Genomic DNA, 7,441 nt, shown 5'->3' with positions numbered 1-7,441 from the left:
TTCTTCTCCCATGGCTTTCGATACCGCTTCTTTTCACAGCCTTTATGCCTATGCAAGAGGAATTTAAAAGGCCAAGAAAGTTAAAACGAAATTCTTGAGGAATATTGCTATTAAAATTGCAACCATCAACGAGGATCTTGAAAGTGGGCAAAATTCCTTTAGCTGTACATAATTTGAAGTGATCTCAATAAAATAGATGAGGGTGCTACACAGTTGCCGGCCTACATAATACATATAGATGCAATAAAACAGATTCTCTTCCACCCCACCTTTACAATATAGCCAGCTTATCTTACTAATAATATAATTAAATTATGAGAATATTCTATTTTCCCTTTCATGAACCATCCATTAAAGCAATAGGAATTTTTGCTGAACTTTTACTTTAGTTTGACCTCTGTTAATATTATAATAATCAATATTACAATAATGTGAAAGTAAACTTGAAATAACTTATAAACGATTTATTTGGCACTTTGAACTTGAAATAACTCATAAACGATTTATTTGGCTCTTTGCATATTAACTCATGAAGTATGGTGAATAACATGTCATGTATCTTTTTATTGAATACATTCGCAGGAATAAATTGTTGAAAAAAATGAGTAAATGGCTCAATTTTGGCACAATTTTCGGTGGAATCCGTTGGTCCAATTTGGAAGATCAAAATTGATTTGTGTTCTCCTCCGCGAGAACAGTGAAATCATATATTTACTTGTTAAAAATGAAGCTCGAGTAAATGAGAAATTGAAGCTCAAAGTTGACCATTGAAAAATGATTTATGTGGGAAAAATGAGTTAATCGCACATAGGAAAATCATGAAAGCAAGAACCACTTTATATATGGTTACACATTGAAATGGTATAATCATGTGTAACATAGAAACTCTCTCCATGTGCTCGCACAGGGGGTGCATATCACAGACCGAAATAGCTTTCGGATCTTGAACTTGTGTGCGGACGCAACCTGCATACACGAATGTTGAACTGAACAGAGCAAAAATTAGCCCATTTGGAGTGTCCACATTTTGCAATTTTTTTGTTTTCTCCAACTGACTTTTGAGTTTCTGAAACTGTTACACACACGAAAATATAGGAGAAAAATTGTGTCTGCATATTATCATTCTCTGTGAAATTGGTCTGTCTGCATACTAATCTCGATTTCTGTCAGCGTCTTCTTGATGGCGATATTATTCGAATACTAATCAGTTCGTCAGAGTAGTATCTGTAGTGCTCAGATCCTACTGATTTTACCGTTGCATCCTGAGAAACAGACGCTCGAATTAAATCTCGAGCACTTACGGAGGGGGACGAATCTGTTTTAAGGAAACTGTGCTCTCACAGGCCTCGGGTTGAATATTCATTTCTTATTTATTTATTTTCTTAATTTTTATCTTACTTGTTCGACTTGCAGATTCATATGCATTTATATGCTTTTTGTGCTTCATATATCTTAAAATTTATTCTCTGCTTATGTTAAAAATACAAATTTGAAAAAAATTTACTGGCATTCGGTTTGGTAAGTACATTTATGGTGTTTCTGCAATTTAGGTATTTGTAAGTGCAAAAATCGGTATATGAAAATACGGTATCTAACCTCACTGCATATACGGTATATACAAGATCGTATATGCAAATAAGGTAAGTTGTTGCATATACGGTGTGCTGGTGCAAATATGATAAGCTGTTGCAAATACGATAAGCTGTTGCAAATACGATATGTTGTTGTAAATACGGTAATCTGCATATACGGTAATTTGTATATACGGTGTGCGTAAATACAGTATGTTGCATATACAGTATACATAAATACAACATATAAATTGTATATACGGTAGGAATGAATCCGGTTTCATCCACTACACTAATTTAAATTCCAACATAAACTCAAAGGAATTGATAGGAACCCATACAAAAGTTGAAGCATGCGAATGACTTAGATGCAAAGTGAAGAAAAAAGCACGAATAAACTTCAATTTGCAAGTTGTTTTTGTTGAAGATAGAAAACGAGGGTCACTTAAATATTAAAACGTGCAATAATCAACTTATAAGGGTTTCTGTTTAAGACGAAACCAAGAAGAAATATGGTTGAAAGTCTAAAAAATTCAAAGAATCATTTTAGATATTCATCTACAGCTCAAAGTAGTAGTAATAAAGGTTCACGGTCTAAGACTGTGTAATATAAAATATTATCACGTTTAGGAATATATATCTCTAACCTGATCTAAGTTTATCAATTGAATTCAGACATTCTTCAGCACTAGTTTCCAAAAGATAATGTAAAAAAGTTATTGACATTTTGTCAACTATGCCACAATAATAATTATTTAAGCTTGTAAATCTAAAATGCGGATATGATTAGCTTAAACAAAACCCAGAATCTGTAATTGGTTTTGAAAAACAAAAACAAAAATGTACAAAATTGAATCGATTTTTGCTACAAGAAAATTGAAATTTTAAGACGACTTTCTTAAGAAGGTCGACTGGCTATCGTAATTGGTACAAATGAAATGATAAGATAACAATTACAAAGTTCAGATTACAAGAAGTTAAGCTTTATCTCTGGATTCTATTTTATCTTTCGATTGTGATCGCGATCCTTGTAATTGCCTGGGTGATGAAGTACACAAGGGATTAGAGTTCATGGCAAAATGGAACCATCACAAGGCAAAAGTTGGCAAAAGGGGCAAATGATTTCATGATGACTTTGAGTTTGCTCGTTTTTGGCAAATCACTAGTCTAATTTGATTGGAGCCGAGCCAAGGAATGAAACTCAGCGCCTTCGGCCCTGACGCAAGACCAATTTCCGGCAAAATCCATCGTTTAGGCCCTCGTTTAATTGTTTTTGCTATTTATGGTAATTTTCATTTTTGCAATATCTCTTTCCATGAAATTCGGATTTAGATTCCGTTTGTTGGAGGATGATCCCGAAAATAAGTATTTTCCATTTTAGTAATTATCTCATATTTTTCATTTTTGGAAAAAAATATCTTTTTATTTTATTTTCCGGATTTTCCTAGGTTTTTTCTATTTAATCAGTTGTAAGCTCTTAGAGGCAGCAGTTCTTGAATTTAATAAAATCTTCCTTGAGAGTTTTCTCAATTTGTGATTGTTCATCTTCCCTATAATATTTCCGCTACGTCAGTTGGTATCAGAGCCGAAATCGTTCCTTCACCATGCCGCCAAGGAGACGTCCTGAAGCCCGTGATGCCACGGTAGAGGAGGTACATAGACGTGATGAAGTCGCACAGCTACGTCAACAAGTGGAATTGTTGACCCGGCAGATCGCTGCGCTTATGCCGCAGCAGCCTGCGCCTACAGGCCAACACCTTGAGGATTCCGATGATGAGAATCTGTTTGCACCGCTTGAACAACCATTGGATCTGCCAGTTCACCGGAGAAGGGGTGGTCAGGAGGACAACCGACGTTGGGAATCAGGATTTAAGGTGGATATTCCAGAATTTCATGGTGGGTTGAGTCCAGAGGAATTCTTGGATTGGGTGACTGCAGTGGAGGAGGTCTTGGAATTTAAAGACGTTCCTGCCGATAAATGTGTGCCTCTCGTTGCAACGAGGCTTCGTGGGCGAGCAGCGACGTGGTGGCAGCAGACTAAGGTGACAAGACCCAGGCTGGGGAAACCTAAGCTTGCATCGTGGGACAAATTGAAGAAACATATGAAGAAACAATTTCTGCCTTACAATTATGTGCGGATCATGTACCAACAACTGCAGAATCTGCGTCAAGGTGGGAAAACGGTTAGTGACTATACCATGGATTTTTATATGTTGATTACGAGGAATGAGATGATGGAGACGGAGGAGCAGTTGGTGTCACGGTACGTGGGTGGTCTTCGTCCCCAAATACAGGATACTCTCAACATGTTTGATCCTGTGACAGTTTCTGAAGCACATCAGAGGGCAATACAGATAGAAAAGCAACAGTCCAGAAAAACTACTAGTCCTTTCATTGCAGGGAGTTCTTCTAGTAACCCACAACAACAGGTGGCAAGTCCTGGTAATCCTGCCCAATCTGGTCCTCCTAGAACAAATCCTGCCCAACAACCAACACGTCCTGGGGCTGGTATTCGTTGTTTCGGATGCGGAGTTATAGGCCACAGGCAGTCTGAGTGCCCAAAGAATCCGCGCAGGGAACTCTTTGTTGATGAGGAAAATGACGATTATGAAGGTCCGCCTGTATTTGACGATGAGGGCGGAGAAGAAGCAACAGAAGAGGAAGAGTTTGTGGTTGGTGATGTGGGTCAGGCACTGGTGGTGAGGAGGAGTTTCTTGACTCCTTTGGAGAATAACACTGATTGGTTGCGTAATAATATCTTTCAATCAACATGTACTGTTGGAGGGAAGGTGTGCAAATTTGTTATTGATTCTGGTAGTTGCGAGAATGTGGTGGCTGAGGAGGTCGTTAAGAAGCTGGGTTTGCAGACTGAGAAACATCCCAAACCTTACAAATTAGCCTGGCTGAAAAGAGGCAATGATGTATAAGTGTCTCAACGTGCTAGGATCAGCTTCTCCATCGAACCTACCTACAAGGATCAGGTCTTATGTGATGTAGTAGAGATGGGTGCATGTCATTTACTATTAGGAAGGCCGTGAGAGTTTGACAGGCACTCACTGCATGATGGATATACCAACACGTACAGCTTTCTGTTTGGGGGAAAGAAAATTGTGTTACTACCGAATAAGGGTTCAGTACAGACAGTTGGGAACAATGCCAATTTACTGACCAGAAAGAAATTCGAGACAGAGATGGAGGAGTTTGGAGTAGTGTATGTATTGATTGGAAAGTCGGTTGACAGTGAGCATGAAGTCCCTCTCGCAGTTCAGCCATTGCTAAAGGAGTTTCATGAAGTTTTCCCAGAAGAGCTTCCTGATGGACTACCACCACTGCGGGATATTCAGCATCAGATTAATTTGGTGCCTGGAGCTGCCCTACCTAATCGAGCGCATTACAGAATGAGCCCCACTGAGCATGAAGAGTTCGCAGGCAAGTTGAGGAGCTTCTGGCAAAAGGACACATTAGGGAGAGTCTTAGTCCTTGTGCTGTTCCTGCTCTTCTCACACCGAAGAAGGATGGCACGTGGCGCATGTGCGTGGATAGTAGGGCAATTAATAAGATTACGGTGCGTTACCGCTTTCCTATTCCTCGCCTAGATGACTTGTTGGATCAGCTTACCGGTGCTTGTGTGTTTAGCAAGCTTGATTTGAAGAGTGGGTACCATCAGATTCGGATCAGACGTGGGGATGAGTGGAAGACCGCATTTAAGACGAGGGAAGGATTGTACGAGTGGTTAGTCATGCCCTTCGGCCTCTCAAATGCGCCCAGTACATTTATGCGGGTTATGAATCAGGCTCTTCGCCCATTCATCGATAAATTTGTTGTGATCTACTTTGATGATATTTTAATTTATAGTGCCAATGATGATGAACATGTCCGGCACCTTCGGGAAGTTCTTTCAGTTCTTTGCAGGGATAAATTCTATGCTGCAGTGAAGAAGTGTTCCTTTCTCACTGATAGTGTGGTGTTCCTGGGTTATGTGGTGTCGAAGGTGGGGTTAGCAGTTGATACATCTAAAGTAGAGGAGATAAGTCAATGGCCACAGCCCAAAACTGTCACTGAGGTGCGGAGTTTTCATAGCCTTGCTTCCTTCTATCGCAGGTTCATACCGCATTTCAATAGCATCATGGCACCAATTACAGATTGCATGAAGGATGGCAGGTTTCAGTGGACTCACGAGGCAGAGTCATCTTTCCAATTGATTAAGCAGAAGTTGACTACTGCTCCAGTTTTGGTGCTGCCTGACTTTACCCAACCATTTGAGCTGCATTGTGATGCTTCGAAAGTGGGTATTGGTGGTGTACTGAGTCAGAACAACCGCCCTGTTGCATATTTCAGTGAGAAGCTTTCTGGGTCGAAGTCTCGGTACAGTACTTATGATGTGGAGTTCTATGCAATAGTCCAGGCCGTTCGACATTGGCGTCACTATTTGTTCCATAAGGAGTTCATTTTGTATACAGATCATGATGCCCTTAAACACCTTGGTACTCAGGATAAGGTTTCTGCTCGACATGCCTCTTGGATTGCTTATCTACAGCAATTTACTTTTGTGATCAAGCACAAGGCAGGTGCCCTTAACAAAATTGCGGATGCGTTGAGTAGGCGCCAAACGCTCCTTACAGAAATGCGAGTGGAGGTTCCAGGTTTTGACAGGGTGTGTGACTTATATGCTACTGACCCATACTTTTCCCATGTTGTCCAGAAGTTGCAGGAGGGTGTGCAGTCGGAGTTTACATGGGTTGATGGTTTTCTTTTTCATGGAAATCAGTTGTGTGTTCCAGAGGGCAGTTTGAGGTTAAAGATCATTCAAGAGTTGCATAATGAGGGCCATGTGGGTCGTGACCGAACATTGCAGCTTGTTGCTGCTTCTTACTTTTGGCCTTCATTGCGCAAGGATGTCAGCAAGTTTGTGGAGCGTTTTCGGGTTTGTCACTTGGCCAAGGGCAAGGCGACCAATGCGGGCTTGTATATGCCTCTACCTATCCCAACCCAGCATTGGACAGATGTGAGTATGGATTTCGTTGTGGGACTTCCCAGGACCCAGCGTGGTTTTGATTCAATCTTCGTAGTAGTTGATCGGTTTTCAAAAATGGTACATTTCATCCCCTGCAAGAAGACTACAGATGCTGTCAATGTAGCCTTATTGTACTTTCGTGAAGTTTATCGCCTTCATGGACTGCCTACATCTATTGTGTCCGATCGGGATACTCGTTTCCTCAGCCACTTTTGGCACAGCCTATGGCGCTCTGTGAATACACGGCTGGACTTCAGCAGTGCATATCATCCTCAAACAGATGGTCAAACAGAGGTTGTTAACCATTCCTTAGGTGATTTACTACGTTGTTTGGTTGGTGATCACATTAAGTCTTGGGATCAGAAGTTGTGTCAAGCAGAATTTGCTCACAATCATGCTGTTAACCGAAGTACAGGTTTTAGTCCGTTCCAGGTGGTGTATGGCCTTGTTCCTCGTGGTCCTCTTGATCTAGTTCCAGTTTCTACTTCTGTTAAAATGCATGGTAAGGCCGAAGACGTTATTCAACAACTGCACCAGGTTCACTCACAGACTCATGGTCAGCTGCAGGCTGCTGTCGCTGAATATAAGCGTGCTGCGGATCTCAAGCGCAGACATGTTGAGTTTGAGGTAGGTGACTTTGTTTGGGCAGTGTTAACAAAGGATCGTGTTCCTGCTCATGAATACAACAAGCTTACCGCGAAGAAGAATGGTCCGTTGGAGGTCATTGAGAAAATCAATCCAAATGCTTACCGTTTAAAGCTGCCCAGCCATATTCGTACCTCCGACGTGTTCAATATCAAGCATTTGGTGCCATTTCATGGTGATAATTCTGGTGATGATGATGAAGCTCCTTTCC

This window comes from Olea europaea, unplaced genomic scaffold (assembly GCF_002742605.1).
Source record: "Olea europaea var. sylvestris unplaced genomic scaffold, O_europaea_v1 scaffold69, whole genome shotgun sequence".
NCBI lineage: Eukaryota > Viridiplantae > Streptophyta > Magnoliopsida > Lamiales > Oleaceae > Olea > Olea europaea.
This window is presented reverse-complemented; position numbering follows the sequence as displayed.